Raw genomic sequence first — 20,916 nt, 5'->3', positions numbered from 1 at the left:
TAATATTCGGCAGTTGCACAAATGAGAAAGGAGTTTGAAAAGTAAATCTGATGGGAGCCGGTAAATGAAATCAGAGCCGTGTATTTTTCAACAGAGATTTTTTGAGGATGAGCACATTGCCTGTTTGGCATGTATATATTTAAGAAATTGACACATGTTGATATACATCCATATGTTCTCCTTAGACAGAAAATTATAGAAAGCCATCTTCCTGTAACTTAAGCTACATCCATAATAGCAAGCACCTTCTGAAAATGATACCGTTTGACAAAATAATTGGCAGAAATCTATTTCAAAAGCAATGTTTCTATCACAAGCATAATCATGTAGAACAGAAGTGTTTTGTTTCCCCCACTGCAGAGAAACAAAGTCATTTAATGTGAGTCAAGACTTCTCAAAGTTTTGGCAGACTTTCTAAGCCCCCTGTTGCTGTTGCATTCAGAATCCCTTTTAAAGTGGCTTGGAAGTTTCTGTATGATTTCAATGGCTGCTTAGGGGAAATATTGGCTAAACTCCTCATTTTGACTGTTAAGATGGCTTGAGTGTTTTCAGAATGTTTTCATTTGCTAGAAATATGTTTTGCGCTCAGGCTTCTCTTGTTGCAGAAGGTTGGTTACCAGCCGTCTGATGACGCCTCAGGGTGTTTACAGAAGATGTGGGTGCTATAGTTATATTTGAGCACAGCCCGCCTCCAATGAAGTGTGTGGTAGTCAGCAGAAATGCGAAAACATGTACTTAAGGATTGATGCTTGTAAGAGATGTGCCGTAAAGAAAAACGGTTGTTCAGATGTACGACATGACTGACAGCTCTCCTTGTAGGCATGCTAGTAACAATAAAGTCTAGAAGTTCAACATCAAAGCGATCACAGCTTACTCCACCAGTGACTTACACATCAAAGAGAGAGCGCAAGACAAAGGAAGTGCACCGAGGTGTGTTTTTCTGCCTCGTAGCCAGATGCTCTGGGGTAGCTCCCAGAGCTCCTTTCTTGAATGCAAAGTGATTTTTTTGCAGATCAGCGTCTTCATTTCATAAATGACCAGGAATATAAAAGGAGGGCAAATGAGCTCTATAATTGCTCCCCGTCGCTCTAAGTTTGGTTAGGAGAGACTCATCGCAGGAGAGATTGGTCTCTGGTTTCCTTAAGAAGCGAATTGTGTACCGGCACGGGCAGCTCTAACTTCACCTAATAGGGTCCAAGGAATTATTCACAAAATAAGAGAGTACAAATTGGATACATTTCAAGTTGGTTGTTTTGAATTATGCTTGACATAAAACTAGACCTAAGTTTCTGGAGTTGTCCCCACCGGCACTCCCCCACACCCTTGCTTTTAAATTTTTTAACATTCGCCTTGTGGGTGGATTTTTTGCTGAATCAGGTGTGCGTTACCTAACAGGTGTGTGTGATAATGAAATTTAAACCTGTTACACCGGCTCTTAATTAGTCGCCAGATCGGTGCCTCAGTTCTGTCAAGCAAATGGCGTGTACTCCAGAATGCTAACGGTAGAACGGGAAGAAGAGTCTGGATTTGACTCCCCCCCCCACTTCTTGTTATTAAATTGAAAATAAAATTAACCATGCAAGCATTATGGGTGGTTTGAAATAATGTGCTTTTTTTTTTTTTGCTTGCCTTTGACATTTGAAGTTCTTTTATAGTTCATCTTCAGTAATTTACTCATTTTTAAATGCTATCGAAAAATAGTAGTGTTCTGCGTAGTCATTAATAAATACAAAGCAGCTTTCTCAAGGCTCTAGGGAGACCTAATAAACAACTGTGTTACTAATTGATGCTATACTGAGCTGACAAAAGTAGTGCATCGGTAAACAGAAGTTAGAAAGCAAGAAGTTAAAGAACTATAGGGGATTATGTAGACATCAAGGGTTGGAAATTATAATAAGGCCTCTTTAGGGGAGCATTAATTTGCATGTGGCTGAATTAGGACACCCAATTATTTCTGAGGACACTATGAGGAGCTCATCCAAAATACCCCCGAAGTGAAAAGGTTTGGGAGGGTTGGGAGTTAGACGGGATAGAAGGGGGACTGAGCATGTCATATTTCGTATAACTCACAGTAGTTTTCCCAATAGCTTGTTAGAGTAGCTTTCTTTGTTAGGGAGAAAAATGCTGATGAACTCAAGAGTACTGCAATTTCTTTGTTCTATACACACTATTTATGTTGGATCGCCACAATGGAATTTTTTTTGAGCAGGGAGGGCAGGAATGTGGAGACAGAAATAAACCTTTTAAATCTTCTTTCTGTGAACCCCACAAGGACATAAGCATTGAGCAGATTAGAGAGTGGATTTATACTGGTACTATCCACCACAGCAGTGGTCCTCAACGTGTGATCCAGGCACCCCTGGGGGTCCCTAAGGCCCTTTCAGGGGTTCCAAGAGATTAAAACTCTTTGCATAATAACACTAAGACATTATTAGCCCTTTTGACTGTACTGGTCATTTGCATTGATAGTGCCAAAGCCCTGGCGGGTAAAACTCCTAATACCTTTGCAGGAATCAAGGCAATAGTCATTTTTGCTATTACTGTGGACTTGCTGGTAACAAAACATTACCAAGTTCATTTGAGACTGTCCTGATGAAGCAGTAAAAATTATTAAGCTTATTAAATTTTGACCCTTGAGTACAAGTCTTTTTGACAAAATGGGAAGTACACATAAAGTACAGAGCGCTTCTGCTCCGTACCGAAGAAGGATGTTGATCTCCAGGGAAAAGTACTTGTGCCATTGTTCGAGTTAAGAGCTGAACTCACTGCTTTTTGAATGGAATGCCATTTTCTTACTAGAACCACTGACGGCAGTTGTTCAGACTTACGTGTATGTCCTACATTTTCTCAAAAATGAACCAAGTAAGCTCATCATTTCAAGAAAAATAGTTGACAATATTTATTACTAATAGATTCAAGCTTTCAGGCAAATATTAGAATTTTGTAACACTTGTACCCAACACCGTGAACCTGACAGCATCCTAATACATAAAAAATTTTCTGATGATGTAGGTGGTGATATCAATAAATGTGATTACTTGATAGAATCCCATTTGGTAATGCAACATGTCAACATCTGGAAGAGCTACATAACTCATTGAACTAATAGCTTCCAAGTGACCAAATGCATGCCATTATAAAAATATGGACGGGTGTAAAAGATTCATTCAAAGTACAAAATATACCAGTGTATTTGAATTTAACAGAATACAGAAAATTACTGGTATGGTTTCAGGTTCCATATTCCAACTAACCTTTAAGAAACTACCACTTGTTGAGTTTTGGTGTAGTGTCAAAGAAGAAAATCCAGAATTATTTGAAAAGCCCAGTAAAATGCTCCTCCCTTTTCTAGCTGCATATCTGTGTGAGGCCAGAATTTCTTCACATACTTCAACCATAAGAACACAACAGATTGAATGCAGAAGCAGACATGAGAATCTACCTGTCTTCTCTTAAGCCAGAGATTAAAGATGCAAAAATAATGGCATTTTTTACTAACTTTTTTGTTTTGTAAATATATATTTAAATACTTTATGTAAATATGTAATGAATTTATTCCTGTTATTTTCAAATTAATTATAGACAAATATTGTTAAATGTTCTGTTTTAATTCCTTGTGCAGTAATTACTGATATCTAGCCCACATAAACAGAAGCTCTCTTAAGATCATGAAATGATCCAGACACCAAAAGTTTGAGAACTGCTCTCTACAATTTAGGAGACACAGAAGATTTTTTTTTTTTTTTTTTTTTTTTTTTTTTGCTGTACGCGGGCCTCTCACTGTTGTGGCCTCTCCTGTTGCAGAGCACAGGCTCCGGACGCTCAGGCCCAGCGGCCACGGCTCACGGGCCCAGCCATTCCGCGGCACGTGGGATCTTCCCGGACCGGGGCACGAACCCGTGTCCCCTGCATCGGCAGGTGGACTCTCAACCACTGCGCCACCAGGGAAGCCCAAGGGGCTTTAAATTTATACAGATTTAACAGATAAACCCCCAATTATATATTAAACAAAGCACTTTCAAACATGAATTCGAGAACAAATTTTCTAATCCCTGTTTTCTTCATAACGTTATTTCCTCTTTATTGGCCGTGTAAGACCATTGCTGGGGGTTACCTTTTTGTTGTTTCCTTTTTTAATAAAACAGAGGTTTGGCATAAAATTGTGGTTCATGGAGGCTTTATGATTTATCTTTACCAACTAAGAGGCACGCAGGTCTTGGTTCCATGTAGTTACCTACCAGCAGACCATCAGTTGACTGGAAGCAAATGTATTTTGGCACATTGTGCATTGCTAGGGTCTTGCTCCTGACTCCTCTTGCCAAGAGAAGAGTTGGTGCCCCTAGAGCCAGATCAGCGTCAGAGTACTGGGTTACCTCGCTCCCGACATGGTCTTATTAGCCAATTAAAGGTTAGGCTGAAACACACTCACTGTGTAAACAGTGGTTGTGCAATGGCCCAGAGTGAGGCTGGCCAGGAGAAAGAGTGCCTCATTTCCTCTTGGATCTGCCCAAAAGCAGGAGGGCTAAAGGAGAGTGAGAGAGTGAAATGGTCTCACGTCAGAACAACACGCAATGATGACGTGAGGGAAGGACGGGAGCGGAGAGGAAGGGAACAAAAGATAGCGTCCTCTCTCCTTAGAAAGGCTGTGGGGAAGGCGAAGCCCTCACCTTTGTCCAAAGGGTTAGAGAGCGAACTGCATGCCTACTTACGGTTACAAAGAAAACAAAACTTCCTCCAAATTTCCGAGATAATTAATTCTCTTTGAAGGAAGATGGCTCTTTTTAGGCATTGTATTTTATTAAATTTCTAATATTTTCCTGCTAACTGAACTTAAAATAATAAGTTTTATACCTTCAGTTTTGCATTAGTCAGTGGTTTTGACCCAGGCACAGAAAGACTAAAAACCAAAAGGCATTTTTTTTTCTTGATCTCAAAGTGTTTACTGTGAAAATTCATCAAGCTTACATTTGTGAGTTGGGCCTATTTCTGTGTATGTTGCACTTCGACAAAAAGCTTACTAAAGGGCTTCCCTGGTGGCGCAGTGGTTGAGAGTCCGCCTGCCGATGCAGGGGACACGGGTCCGTGCCCCGGTCTGGGAGGATCCCACGTGCCGCGGAGCGGCTGGGCCCGTGAGCCATGGCCGCTGAGCCTGCGCGCTGGGAGCCTGTGCTCCGCAACGGGAGAGGCCACAACAGTGAGAGGCCCACATACCGCAAAAAAAAAAGCTTACTAAAGGGTGGGGGCATTCTAGTACCCTTTGTGTAAATAAGACACTCACAGTACTGAAAATATTCTCTGGACTCCAGGCTTTGGAATTTTTCACTGCCATTTAACACACATTGCGTTTATCCTCAATTTCTTCGTACTACCGCTTCACAAACAGAAGACTGAATCTGTGACCCGACGAAAGGGAACTGAAGGCATTTGTATACTTCAAATATGTGTACAAAGCCATAAACTATATCACAATAGCCACCTTTACATTTTTCTTTTCTTTTTTTTTTTTTAATGTTGGCTTTTGAATGATCCAGGAGGAAGGTAGGAGGAGAAAGTGAATCAGAAGACACGGTGATATTGTTATGGGTACAGGAAGTTCTTCTAAGACTTAATGCTTTCTGTGTACCTTTGAGCTCTTTGCTAAGGGTTCTGGTTCTAGGTAAGGATGGCTCAGCACACTGGCTGTGTTTTCAAAGTGCATCATCTCCTATCTCAGCTCTCCCAGTGGTCTCCTGGCTTAGCAGCCCAGGGCTGAGTTGCACCACCCCCCGTCCCCCGCCCGGCTACATAGAGATCAGCGGTGCCTCTTTTCCAGACCGCCCCCTCTTCCCTCTCCCCAAACTCAGTGTTTCCATCTTGTGTCCCATTCTCTCCCAGCTCTTCCAGGTGACATGAGGGAAATGAATAAGGAAGGAATGTAAGAAATTCGGCACAAGTATAACAGCATGGATGGATCTGAAAATTTTTCCCAGTAGGTTTAAATCCCATAAATACTGCATATGCCAGCTGAAGGATCTTAGGCAAATCGTGTAACCTCTCTACACCTCAGTTTTATCAGCTGTAAAATTAAAAAATAATAATAACATGGACCTCATATGGGTTTTGGAAAGTAGTAAGTAACACATCCAAGGTGCTTTCTACAGTGTCTCACCAGTAAGAGGTGCTTAGCCCATAGTAGGCAGTGAACAAGCATTATGATGAATACGGTCCTCATCATGTTCACGTGGGGAATGCGACACACGCCATGTACACAGATTTGAAGTTGGGGTAATGACTTCATCCAATCTTACCTCAGCTGATGCACACTGGCATTTTAACCGGGGCCTTTGCCGGTGCCCAAAGACGTGAGTTATGTGATTTGGTCGCAAAGGGGCTGGTGGAACAGGCACCTGGATGATATTTCTCAGCATACAACCTAAGAGGCTTCTAATTCTGCACGATCCAAGCCCTACCACTGTGAACAGTAATACAAGTCCTAAGCCTGTCATTTTTAAAGTGCTTCCCCTGTGTGCCAAGCACTGTGAAGTGGATTCCCACATTTCTTACTCCTGTGAGCCTTTTACTGCCACCCCTCGGAGGCAGGGACGTGTCCAATGGCCACAGAGCTAGCACGGAGCTGCCCTTGGAGGCCAAGCCTGTCTGACCCCCAAGCCCATGTTTCGAACCTCCTTGCTGCTCTGACCCAACAGCGCAGCACCACAGTGGGAGTCTCACAAAGATACATTGTTCCAGACTCTGAGCTTGGGTGCAAACTGGGGTGGCAGGCTCCTTCGGAGCACTTTCGTGGAGTGAGAGGTAGGCAAAATACGCACAGATATTTATTGAGCATCTGCTGTGTGGCAGGAACTGTACAAAGTGCTAGAAGCAGAGAGAAGGGAAGATGTAGTCCCTGCCTTCAAGGAGCTCACAGGCCAGTGAGGACTCGAGGCGGAAATAAAACCATGACACGGTCTCAGTGCCAGATTGGAGAAATGGGGAGTTTGTTGGGAGCACGGAGAAGCCCGAATCAGACTGAGGGCTTAGGAACAGCTTTCTGAGGGAGGCAAAAGCTTAGCTGAGCTTTGAAGCGAAGGAAGGTCTTCCCAACAAGGAGTAGAGCTTGGGAAAATTCTCAAAGGCTAGACAGGGAAGGAGGCGAGTTTGGGTCTGGCAAGTACTTGAGTGTGGCCTGTAGGGACTGCAGGAGATGAGGCAGCTAGAGGAGGCCAGTGGAGTTCAGAGCATGAAAGGCGCCAGCTGTCGCTCTAAGGGTGTTGTTCTTTAGAAAGGTTGACGGTAAGCCCCTGGGGGAGGTCGCCAAACATGTTCAAGGCACATGGAATTCATTAGGAACAATCAGATGTTCTCAGTATCGTCCTTTCCCTTAATCATTTCAGGGAAGGAAAACAAAAAACGCTTTTTGGATGTTGCAAAAGACCTTTCTATGGTATGATTTGGGTTTCTGTGCAGACACTTTGCCTCTCGTATGCTGTTGAGAGATATATGAAAGGCATCAGCCACGAGACTCCTTCAATGGATTTTTGCACTTTGCTTGTTAGAAATTGATTCCGGGACTTCATTTTGATGTCGCGAAGATGAATGGGGCAGTAGTGTTTTGGCTTGCGCTGCCAGGAGGAGGGAAAACAAGGTTCTGTGGTGCCGCAGTTCAATCACGCTGCTTACAGAAGTAGGGCCATGAAAGGATGGAGGAGTGTGTCTTTGATACTGGAAGCCCTGTAGCCCTGTTGGTGCTACAAGTGAATGCTTAAATTAAAGGTTGGAGCCCGCTTTCAAGTACTGACTAGCAAGCAAAAAGCTCAGCCCACACTCATGCACCTACTCAAGCCGGTTAAAATAAAAATCCACTCTCAGCTAGGCTCGTGTCACAGCCAGCGTAATTATGACATGGAAGACTACTGTTTAAATTTGAGAGGCTGGAGCACACGTTTATTTAAAGCTACACTTGGTAATTGAATACGTGTTAGTCAGGACGTAGGCCCAAACTGCGAAGAAGTAAGTATCATTGCCAACTGCTTCTCAGGTTGTTTCTCCTTCATGTATTCAAGATCAACACTTGGCACTGGGCAGATTCATCCAGAAGAGAGGTGGTTTGACTCCCTTACCTTAGGACGGGTTACTTACCTCTCTCAGCTCTCATCCACCCATGGGGATAATCATGGCATCACCTCAGTGGATTGTTTTGAGGACTAAATGAGATAATACATTTAAGGTGCTTGGCAACCATCACCGAGGGCTTCATGGTGTAGTTTTTTTGCTGGTTTTTTAAGGTTGTGACTCTATGTACTGACATATAGTTGATTTACAATGTTGTGTTAATTTCTGTTGTACAGCAAAGTGATTCAGTCATATATACACACACACACACACACACACACATTCTTTTTCTTTATATTCTTTTCCATTATGGTTTAATCTCAGAATATTGAATATAGTTCCCTGTGCTGTACAGTAGGACCTTGTTGTTTATCTATAATGTAGTTTTATTGTCAGTATTATTTATAGATTTTTTTTAAAACAGTGGGCAGGAGTATGACTTAAATGCCCCTCTTTTTGTCTGGCTACCAAAGATAAAGGCAGAACAATGCAGCTATTAGTAATAGCCATGGCCTTATTAGGCCCGTTGAGTTAGAGTCCCTGCATTTCTGGTGGTTAGATAATATGCTCAAATTATCCAAGTGTTTGGGAAAGCCATGGTATCATGCTCATTTTGAGAGCATGAGGTATCATGCTCATTTTGTGATTGGTTTCTCATGGGTTCTTCCCCTTGCCGTAGATATTTCGAAGTCATTCTCCCTCCTTGCCCTGTATGGACCATGTGAAATGCAGGGTAGCATGTCCTCCAACCAGTGAATCCCCTTTATACCCACTTTATACTGAGCTGCTTTCTACATTTAAGGTATTCAACCTTGCTATGTCATTTTAAGATCCCAGAATTCAGATTACAGATACTGAGGAACAGAGGAGGGTGTGCCTAGTATCTTTTCTGCAGAATCTATGGAATCTCATGCATGGAACTTAGAGGTCAGGCCTCCGTCTCCCCATCTCAGAGTGCTGGGATTTATGACCTCTGCAGCATGCTCTGGTATCTTTAAGTTAGGGCATTATTCTATTTATATAACTCACACTCTGCACTTTCGTGTGGATTATTACATTTTTTAAAATTTATTTATTTAATTTATTTTTTGTCTGTGTTGGGTCTTCATTGCTGCGCGCTGGCTTTCCCTGGTTGCAGCGAGTGGGGGCCACTCCTCCTTGCAGTGAGCGGGCCTCCCACCTCAGTGGCCCCTCCCACTGTGGAGCCCGGGCTCCAGGCACTCGGGCTTCAGTAGTTGTGGCATGCAGGCTCAGTAGTTGTGGCTCGCGGGCTCTAGAGCTCAGGTTCAGTAGTTGTGGCGCACGGGCTTAGTTGCTCCGCGGCATGTGGGATCTTCCCGGACCAGGGCTCGAACCCGTGTCCCCTGCACTGGCAGGTGGACTCCCAACCACTGTGCCACCAGGGAAGTCCCGATTATTACATTTTAATGAGAAAAGTAGTGAGGTCAGTTTAGGAGTTGGCACAGTGTTCTGATGAGTGAATTTTGATAACTCCCCAGCTGGATTTTTTTTTTTTTTTTTTTTTTTTTTGCGGTACGTGGGCCTCTCACTGTTGTGGCCTCTCCCGTTGCGAAGCACAGACTCCGGACGCGCAGGCTCAGCAGCCATGGCTCACGGGCCCAGCCGCTCCGCGGCATGTGGAATCTTCCCGGACTGGGGCACGAACCCGTGTCCCCTGCATCAGCAGGCGGACTCTCAACCACTGCGTCACCAGGGAAGCCCAGGGAGCAGGATTTTGACTGTGGAAGATGACATAGCTAAAAAGAACAGTCCCTTAGCTAGTCAGGCATTTTATAGGATATTTGACCTATAGCAACTTCAGAAGTCATCTAATCCAGTCTGTGTGCTTTACACAGCAAGTACCTGGGAGATGAAATGCCCTGCCTGGGCTACGCTAGTGGCAGGGTAAGGACTAGAATCAGAGTCTCCTTACTCCTCTTCTGGAATTGTTTTCACTGATCATGTTTCATCTGAGAGCTGCAAAGAGTTTACAGTGGAATATTCTTATATCAGAGAGGGCTGTAAGTGATGTGTTAGGTCTGTTTAACTCTTTAGTAACAAAGCCATTCATTTTTATCAAAACGTCTGATTGCATCATTATTTGTATTTTCATAGAAAATGGACAAAAATTAATTCCAGCTAAGCGTAACAGTGCAGAGAAGACCTGGGCTTCAGTGTAGTCTTTAAAACATGGAAAAACACAGGAAACCACTTCACATATACCATCACAATGGGTTCAGACTGTGTCAGAGAAGCCAGCAGAACGGTGTCCCTTCCTGCTGAGTGTTGTGAAAATCTATCCTCGTTGTTTGCTGTGGTCTCCCTGCGAGGGACACGTCGAAATTCCTCTCCAAGGGAAAAAAAAATAGCAGGAACAGTAAATAACAACCCTCAGATAATACAGATGGGTAAACATTTCCAGCATTGATTATATAAAGTACTGTTGACAAGCCATGAGCAGGCAAAATGAGAAGACAGTGGAAAAGAGGACTTTTATCTGCCATTCAGCGCTGGGCTTGTGAGGCAGGAAAGAGAGCAAAAGACGTGATTAACATGGTAATGTACATCATTGCCTGTGTAGGATCACAGAGGGCCCTGAGAGTTACCTGGTCTGGGCCACTCCTGTTACTCCAGAGGAAACAGAAACTCAAAAAGGTTAAGTGGCTGGGCCAGTGTCACACACTTCACAGCAAAGCCAGTTTGGGAACCGTGGTCTCCTGCCTGTCAGTCCAGCATTCCAACTGCTGTAGCATGACCCCCTAACTGAATCTATGACAGGAGCGGCATCAGGGGTACAAGATGAGGCTCATAGAAACCTCTCTAAATAGATAGATGTTTTAAAGCAATCCCCAAAGGGCAAAAACTTGTTAATTCAATTTTGTATAAAATCATAAGCTGTCATCAGATACAGAAAAGAAGGGACCCCTCAAGTATATTTAGTTATGCAACAAATATTTACTGAGTGCCTGTGCTGTAGTTGTGTGACCCGTGGTCCATGCTCAATTATCCTCTCTCTTTTCTTGGAGCCTCATACGCAGGGGGATCACTGGATCTGTCCGCTTCACCTCCCTTCTGTCTAAGGATGTCACGCTCACATCGTTCTCTACTTTTTCCTATCCCTTAATCTAGTCTTTAAATGTCAGTCTCTGTTCTCGTGTCCTTTTCTAGCCAGTGTGGGTTTCTCCTGTTTCTCTTACTCTCCATTCGCTGACGTATTTGCATCACTTTAGCTGCAGTTAATATCTGCTAAATCAAACCATATTGGATTGAATAGCTTCCATTGATTTGTGAACAAAAGGATGCTTCAGCTGCCCAGCCTTGCTCTCTGTCCCTTCTTTGTTACCAGTAGGGTTAACTTACTCAAAACCTTCCTTGTCCTTGTCCCTCTGTTACCCCTGTATTGTTCATCCTCCCCCTGTTCAAGCCGGCTCATCCTTTTGGACTGTCGTTACTATCAACACTATCTCTTGTTTGTGGAGGTGCCTGCTATTTCATTTACTCATTATTTACTGAATGAGAAGACCAGTTGTCATTTTTCTTTGCTGTTGTCCTGTTTTTACTTTTACCCATCACCCCTCCCCCAAATTATCGTGAGGACCACAGTCCTTATTGTCATGAGCTAAGCCATATTGAGCATCTACTCCCTATTTGCTAAACATCTGAAGACTTGAATTTTGTTAAAACAAAATGGAGCCTTTGGTTTCTTTTGAGAAGGGGTGCACAACGAACAAGCCACTTCCACCGATTAATTTAATTCAACCAATTTTGTCTAAATAGTACCTCTCCCCAGAGGGAAATGATTAGATTCTATATGCCGAAAGAAGGAATTGTGAAAAGCACTAACCACAAAAAATAGGATTTTGTAAGTCGTGTCATCAGCCTATCTATTTTACACTCCAGGAAATGCCGTAATCTTGATATTTCTTTCTTAGTTCAAAACCAGTCCAACCTGAAATCCATATGAAAAATATCAAAACTCTTCCATCAACTTTCACCTACTTCTTGCCTTTGTCACTCAACAGTTGCCCACTCTTCACCTGCAGAAGAAGCTCATCTTTTTTTACTTATACTAGGAAAGCATACAAAATCACACTGACAGGTTGCTGATAGAGCAATAATGCGTAGATTCGAGAGAAACTTGTATTCCCGGAAAAACGAAGGAAGCTCTCAGATGAGTGAGCTCTGTGTTGCAGGCCTTAGAGTTGGAGGACCGGGAGGCCCTGGACGTGGTCTGATGTGTTCTGAGGTCTGTACCTGGCCTCTCCCAGGTGTTAGCGCAGCAAGCCCTGCTCTCCCCAGTGACACCCAGAGAGGACCTCGCCACTGCCTTGTTGGGGTGCAGAGGCTTTATCTGTCCTCAGAGACATTCTGACGCCACACTTGGCCAGGGTATGTGAATGGGGAGGTTTGGGTCTTGAGTAAATTGTGTAAGTTCCTGTCTTCTTTCCCTCAACTACATCAGTAATTAAGAGCATAGAAAGAGGGGCTCTTGGTACAAATGAACTTACTTACAAAACAGAAATAGAGTCACAGATGTAGAAAACAATCTTATGGTTACCAGGGGGAAAAGGGGGAGAGGGATAAATTGGGAGATTGGGATTGACATATACACACTACTATATATAAAATAGACAACTAATAAGGACCTACTGTATAGCACAGGGAACTCTGCTCAGTACTCTGTAATGACCTTATTGTCCTGGAAACCCTCCTCCCCATAGAGCAGCAGTTCTCAACAGGGAGTGATTCTAACTCCTAGGGGACATTTGTCAGTGTCTGGAGACCCGATTGATTATCACAACTGGAGAGAGCTATAAGCATCCAGTGGGTGGAGGCCAGGGATGCTGCTAAACATTCTACAATGTCCAGGGAAGCTTCCCAAGATAAAGAATTATCCAGCCTTAAATGTCAGTAGTGCTGAGGTTGAGAAATCCTGCTGTGGAGCATGTTCTTTACCCCATGTTCACTGTGGGCCCCTCACACGTGACATCTGCCTTTTCAACCCACATACATTCTATTTAAAAGTACTTATCTTCACTTTTAAATAAAGGTATCAGTGGAAAACCTCATTGGCAGGAGGGGTCCAAAAAACGGGTAAAGGGATGTACTGGCCAAAGAAGCCAGAGATCATCAGTATGAATTAACTCACTGAAGTTAATTTATGCTGCTTGCAGTGGTAGAAAGACTCGTGCTGTTGAAAGAGGACATCTCTTTAAAAGAGAAGGCACAAACCCAAATATTTAGTGCCCCTGGGCAGGTGGTATGAGTGTGGCAGAAAGAAGAGGCACCTGGGCCACTGGACAGCACATGTACCATCTGGGGCAAGCCACCTCCCTTGGCTCTGACCAACTGTCCCCATTTAGAATAACGGGTCCACCATTGCCAGGCCTATTGATTTTTCTCAAGAAAATCTGGAGATCTGAGCTTTTATTGAAATTCCCTGGTTATTAACTGTTAGAAGCAAATTTTAAAACTCATAAGCTTTGTGTCGTTGAACATGGATCAAAGTCTCTTCTAATACATGGATCTGAATAGGCTGCCCACCTCCTCCGTTCGAAATCTCTCAGTGACTTAGAAAATAAGTCCAAATTCCTTTGCAAAGTATTCGAGACCCTTTAAGATTCGGTCTCACCAAGCTGGCTACCTACTTCCCATCCGTTAGCTCCTCTCCACCCTCCTTTGAACACACCACGCATGCATATGCGGAGACCTCAGCCTGGCTTTTTCCCTCACTGCCATCGCAACTTTCTCTGCCTGTTGAACTGTGATATTCATTCTTCATGGCCCAGATCAAATGACAAAGGATCTTACTGAATTCCCTCAAAAAAATCTGGTTTGGTGTTTTTTGTTATCATGATCTTTACAACTTACCCTGCATTCATCTAGTCATCTCCCCACCTCAAGGAAAATATAAGACTTGGAGGCTGGGAACCTACTTTATTTACTGTTCTCTCCCACATGTAAACTTAGGTTTCAGTATATTTCAATCACCTTCTCCTTAACCATCCACCAGTATGCACTGTTATTAATATGGCAGTTTCTGTATGTAACACGAAACTCTCTCTCTTTCATTTCTATGGCCAAATTCTCCCCCCAAATTACAGTAACATTGAAATAAAGTTATTAACGGCAATAAGGGAATTGTGAAATTTTTTGCATCATCTAGGACCTTTTATCAAAAGAAAAAAAGTAAAACTTCAGAGATGAGTAATACTTATTAGACACTTGGAATAGCATTAAAATAACTACTTTTACATAGTTAAATATTTGCGTCTATACTTAGATATATAAATTACTATTCTTTGAACTTGAAGTGGATTTTGAACTGTACTTGCCACAATTATAATAATCATACAGTTTATTTGTTGAGCTATATAGACATTAACCAATTAATTCTTGATCAAATTGCCTAATAAGGAGACTCTCCTTGGGTACCCACTTTTCAGAGTACGCATAGGAGTGTGTGTTAATTATAGGCCTCTGTTTTTAACTTTGCATTATATTACCCAAGTGCTTACTTAATAATTTACCAACATCGAGGGGTAGGTGGACAAGAAGCTTGTATCCGACTTAACTTCTGTTTCAAGCCAGGAGGCAAGTGACATCTATAAATCCATCAAGTACTTGGCCTGAGTTCAAGGACAATTTATTTTCTTTAAGTGTTTGAGTGTGTGTTCAAGGGGATGTGTTGACTTTCGCAATTCAGGTCACATCATAATTAGCTAATTTTTGTTGAAAAAAACAGGGATGATAGATAAATGTTTCTGAGCCAAATTGAGTTTTATTATGATCCTGGTTCTGTGTAGAGGATATAGCTAATAATTACGTTATCCCCATTCAGTTATGCTTTCAGAAGTTGCTGTCACCTGCTGCCTGTGTCATTTAAAAAACTACTATACTTATTAATTTTAACATGAAACAGATCCATTTGGAGAAAATCCATTATGAAGGAGACAGAGTTGTTTGTTCAGTAACATAGGTTCAGGCTCAAGGCTAAACATAAACGTGGTACAAATGGGAAGATATTGGACAAATGCGATTTATCTCATTATTCAGCAGCGAGGTATTCCAGATGCCTAATGAATGCATAAAAACAGATTGCATATAACATGCACACTGTGAGCCTCATTTGCAGAATTATTTTTGCCACCTCTATCACTGTCTGAAACCAATCCTGTTTGAATAGCAACAGTTCTTGAGCTTCTCAAGATTACAAGAAGCAGCTCCTTTAAAGAGAAAAAAGAAAACTCAGTGTCTTATCTGTGGAATTTACCTTTATGGAAGAATTCTTGGGAATCCATCAGTTTTATCTAAGTCCGATTGTGTTGTCCTCTGTTAAACCTCTATTGTCCCTTGAAATCGGCCCACATGAAAAGAAGACAGTGTTCTTCAAAGCTCTGGTGGACGAATGCAGAGACTGAGGTTTCTGGAACACTCAGTCTCTTTGCTGAGATATTGTTAGAACACAATAGATAATATTCACTGAGCTCACGGCGAGGACACTGCTTGCCCATAGCAGTTAGTAAGCAGTTGGTTGTGGCATTGAATTTAAAAGCCCCAAAGAGTGAAGCAAAAATGTGTAATGATGCTATTATTTGCCCTGGTTACAGGGTTCTAACTCGGGTGTTATTCGGGTACTGAGTGATTTAAATATCACTCTATGCTCTCCTATAATTTTCTGAGAATAAGCATTATTTTGTTTTTTTAATTAGTTTACTTATTTACTTATTTATTTATCTGGCTGTGTTGGGTCTTGATTGCTGCACATGGGCTTTCTCTAGTTGCAGCAAGCAGGGGCTACTCTTCGTTGCAGTGCACAGGCTTCTTATTGCGGTGGCTTCTCTTGCTGCGGAGCACGGGCTCTAGGCGCGTGGGCTTCAGTAGTTGTGGCTCACGGGCTCTAGAGTGCAGTTTCAGTAGTTGTAGCGCATGGTCTTAGTTACTCCGGGGCATGCAGGATCTTCCTGGACCAGGGTTCAAACCTGTGTCCCATGCATTGGCAGGCTGATTCTTAACCACTGCGCCACCAGGGAAGTCCCAGCATTATTTTACTTAGAGAAAATAGTGTTTACTCTAGAATTCTCTCTGATTCCCATTCCCCCAAATATGTTTGAACAATACATCTGTTGAAAGTTCAACAAGTCGAAGATGACTTGTTCTCGTGGGCCCCCATCTTTCATGGTTAGAGGATTGTCCTAATGAGACCGAAAGATCAGATTTACGACAGCCTAGGAGACTTCAAACACAGGAAAACAATTTTTTGCAGCCCTCCATTGTACTCTTAACCCTAGCCAGCTCCCTCCTAAGTGGAAGTAAAAGTAACCAGATGAGAGAGTGTGGGTAATTCTCTGCAAGTTATCGTCCCTGCATGTTAAAAAACAGCTCCTAGTTGGAGGGCCAGATGTGTTACCATGTTAGGATAAAGTCAGCAACAGTAACAACACAAGCTGTCATTTATTGAATCTTTTCTATCTGCCAGGCCCTGGGCTCAGCAGTCAACATGCATGGTCACACTTCACTTGTAACAGCTCCCTAAGTAGGAACCATGGTTACTCTCCTTCTGCAGATGAGGGAAGCTGAGGATGAGGGAGGTCAAAGTGACTTGCACGAAGCCACATGGTGCTGTCTGCTGGGATTTGCGTTTAGGTGTCTAACCCCAGGGCCTCTCAACCGTGTCTCCACAGCCATGCTGTGTACCGATTGTAAGTGTGCACATTTCTCAGATGTCGGAGTCATTGTCTGGACATATAGTTCACAGGCTAAAGGAATGAAGTGTGTGGTGACAAGCAGGCTTAAGTTAGAAGGCCTGCGGAAGGCTGTACCTGAGAGGACAAAGTGAAGGCTGGATATACTTCAAGCCCACGGAGTACTGTGAGAGCATTTTACCCAATCCTGAGGGTCGTGATCACAGTTCAATAAATATATAGGCCACTGTTATCAATGTGTGTACTCGCCGTATTGGAAGAATTTCCCGATGACAACTCAAGAGTGAACCACAGTGAATTAAAACCTATGTCCTCTGATAAACAATGTCTGTGATGTCGCCACACAGGAAAAGCCACGGTTTGAACCTCTGGGAAGCCAGTTTCCTACATTTACTGAGAGTCCTGTATCCCCCAAGCACTGTACTATCTCATTTCGTTTTTAGGACACCATGAGATGAGGTGAGTGGTCAGATCCCCCGTAAATAAAATTTTTAAAAATTAGAAAAAAATGAAGCCTCTTAATTTGTTAAATTTTCTTTTTGCTTTTCCACTGTTTGTACAATTTTCCCTAGGCTATGGGATATGGTAAAGAAGAAAAATATATATGAAAATATCAACTTAAAAAACTCTTCTTATGATGTGCTATTTATATTTACAAAGAATTTTTGTAAAGAAAAATCTTGAATATTGGTATAATTTGCATCTGCATCATTCTTTGAAAAACATGAATTAAGATGTTTAAAAAAAAAAAAAAAGATCCCCATACTACAAGTGAAGAAACCGAAGCTGAAGGAAATTTTCCTAAGATCTATTTATGTAAGTGGCAGAAGAGAAATCCTAAGTGCTCTTTAGCACTACAGTGGATGAAAATATACACAGGAGCTAAAATCTCATGAAGCTTCCCTAATCAAACTCACAAGGTAGACTTCATTTTGAAGTGAAGTGAGACACCTTCTAAATGAAAGCCTGTTTAATATCTTTTATCCATTAGAATAAATGTACACTTCAGCCACAATACAAGAAGTGGAATCCCACATGGAAAACCGCAGGCATATCCAGTTAGGCAGAGGAGCACAAAAGGCTGGGCAGTTGTCTGGCACACCTGGTATTTGCATAATCAGGATCTTGCACGTAGTAGGTATTCAGCAAGTATTTGTGGTTTGTTTCAGGAACAGGGATTTTTGTCTGAATATTTGAATACTCGCCTCATTTCGGATTTGCTTCGGTAGGCTGACTCTGTGCTCACTTTGGGAGAATTTCAACTTCTATGGACATAGTTTTGGATTGACATTTACTTTCCTTCTGTTTTTCTTGACCCTTTTTAAAAATGCATTGGTATTTTACGATTTGGAATCTATGGAAGGGGGTCCAAAACCTTGGGAGCCATCTTGTGGTTAAAGCATCTTCCTTAAGTTTTCCTGCATCTACAGCACTGGGTGAAATTCTTGTGTTCATTTCAAAGTTAAAGAGTTTAAATTTTTCTGTATTACTTTTTTATCACAATTGCAATTATGTCTCAATTATTTATAAATATTTGCATTTTCTAATATTAAAAAAGTACAAATTAAAATCCTGTGTATGGAAGCACTTGTATTTTAAAACATTAAATGTTTCAAAACATGTGTGAAGATGTATGTATAAAGGCATGTACATATTTAAAACTTCGATTATCTCTAGGAGTGAAGACTGTGAAAACATATTTTTTATACTTTTGTTTATTTTCTAAATTCTGTCCAAGAAGCCTGTGTAACTTTTAAACAGAAAGAATATTTAGCCTAAAATTACAGTTAAATATTAGCAGCTGCTGCTAAGGGCAAATCAACAAATTGTCCAAGCAGCCACATTAGAGGGAGGATAACTACTTGAATCTAGTTATTAAGCACAAATATTAAAAAAATGGAATGGCAGCTCAGTTCCTGTGTTAACAAAATATAAAGGGTGTGGCTGGGGCAAGTTGACCCTGGTTGGGTCACATGATTTTTTATTGTTTCAGAAAGCACTCTTGGAAACAAAAAGAAAAGCAAAAGAAGAGAAAAGAAAAAAAAAAATTTAAGCACTCTTGTTACTTGGTGTTTTTTAAGTGACATACATCGTAACATACAGCCAGAGTGCATTTCGTGGCTGTATAATCATTTTCAACCTAAATCTCCTTAAGAAGTGAGTCAAATTCTCTAGAGAGATTCAAAATTAATACAGTCTCATAGGAAACATAATAAAGACTTGCTCTGATAAACTTATTGCTTTGCCAGATATGAATGACACATGATTGGTTGGCGGGGTCCGAAATGAACTCAGACCACACATTCAGGTCATTCACAGACATCTTGTTATAACTTAACCCCTTAAGAAAAATCAACTATAGTAACTTTTGACTATCTGTAACAAAATAAAAAAGACAGTAGCCAGAATTTATCAAGTCTATATATTTGGCTTGGAATATTTGGGGGGGGAATCATAAAATTTGTCTTGCTAAAGTAATAGCGAATCAATTTGCTGTTCCTTAAAACATATCTACTTGAAGGCATTGAGAAGGATCTGAGAAACTTTCTCAAAATTAATGTGCTTTCGATAATTATCAAGCCCTAATGCCAATAACAGAAAGGTGAGTGTCGTACTCTCTGCACACACTTTCTCTGGGTATCTTGAAGAACATGGTCTTACAGTCACTCTGTTTGCCTTCCTACGGTAGCAATACTTCACCTATGATAAATCTGCCCTCTTGCGACCTCTTTTATCAGGAACCATCTGAGGACTTAAGCAGTAAGCAAACAGGCCTTTGGGTTGCCAAAACAGAGTCCCAAATTTCAGGCACAACAGCTCATGTACTTGACTCAGAGGAAATCCCTGTAGACCTGATACATCCTATTTATAATTGGTCTTTATACAGGTCCTCTATATAAAGTTTGGGTGTCTGGCTGGGTTCCAAGCACATAGCAGATTCTAAGATGAAATATTAGTTATAAGTAAGAGGGCCTCATGACATGTAGCATATGGCTACAGATGGAAGGAAAACAACTGGTAAAGGGGAAAAAACTGTAAAAGGGACAAGAGACTAGGGCATTTAGCTTTGGGGCAAAACGTCATATAAACCTTAGAAGGCCCTCAGAGTATTACAGCATATAAAATAATTCTGTGCTGTTTTGATAAGTTTCTATTTCGTACTGTTTTGATAAGTTTCTAATAAGTTTTAAAAATAAGTTTTGAAATACTACTTCATCATCAAGAAAGAGTAAATTATGTTCCAAATACTCTAAGAAGAAGAAAAATATATCATGATTTTAGAAATATTCCATAAAAAAGATTTACGATAACTACCCCCTTTGTTTTGATGTGCTTGCTTGGATAAAACTCCAGCTATGAGAAAATTTAGCTTTACTTAGTACAGCTCTAATCAGCTGAGATTCATTGCCGTTTGCTCTGGTGATGCTCTAAAACACATAATGTTCACAAAAGTTTTCTGCAGGTAGGAGAATTTACTTCGTTGAATTCTTTGAGAGAACTATGTAGAAAATGACTACTTGTTTCCAATTTGCAAGATGTTTCTCTTGTAGCCCAAGGAAATATGCTCCCGATGAATGGTGGGCTTGACAGACTGGAGGATGGAGGACAGAATTTCGTGTGTTTATCCTCCCATCCCAGAGTTTTAACAGTTGACTCTGGTTATTTAAACTCAAGCAAGGCTGAGCTTGTACTTCATTACATAATAGTACAAAGTTAGTTACTTAGCCAAACACAGTCTTCACTACCCTGGCCCTTCCTGTCATGTAACCACGACCTCTGTGATTTTCGCTGCTTCCAAGTGAAGGCCAAACCATATCTTACACATTCTCTTCTAGGGCCAAAAAGCCCCACTCTCTAGTTCCCAGGTGGTTACCATAACGGTTGTGTGCAATTTAGATCTTACTTAATTAAGAAAGTGGGTTAATTTTAGATATGACTATAGAGGAACAATGCAAATTCTTCCATGGCAACTTGAACTTCAGCCTTCCCAGAATCAAAGAGTACTGGCCAGAAAGAATACTTTTTTTGGTAGCAAAAAAATTATTCCTGCCAGCAAGGAGAAGGAGGAGGAGGAATTTCTTTAGATAAAAGGAGAAAAAGACATCCAGTGACAGTGGAA

The 20,916-nt window shown here is 41.6% G+C and overlaps 1 protein-coding gene across 2 annotated transcripts in view; it reads left to right on the top strand.

The window, feature by feature from the left end:
• The window catches only part of RORA (RAR related orphan receptor A), a 94,219-nt gene that overhangs the window by 10,816 nt on the left and 62,487 nt on the right, over window positions 1-20,916 (top strand). The window lies entirely within an intron of this gene.

The sequence above is a fragment of the Lagenorhynchus albirostris genome, chromosome 1, assembly GCF_949774975.1.
Source record: "Lagenorhynchus albirostris chromosome 1, mLagAlb1.1, whole genome shotgun sequence".
NCBI lineage: Eukaryota > Metazoa > Chordata > Mammalia > Artiodactyla > Delphinidae > Lagenorhynchus > Lagenorhynchus albirostris.
Note: the sequence above shows the minus strand (reverse complement) of the source record. Positions and strands in the feature narration are given on the sequence as shown.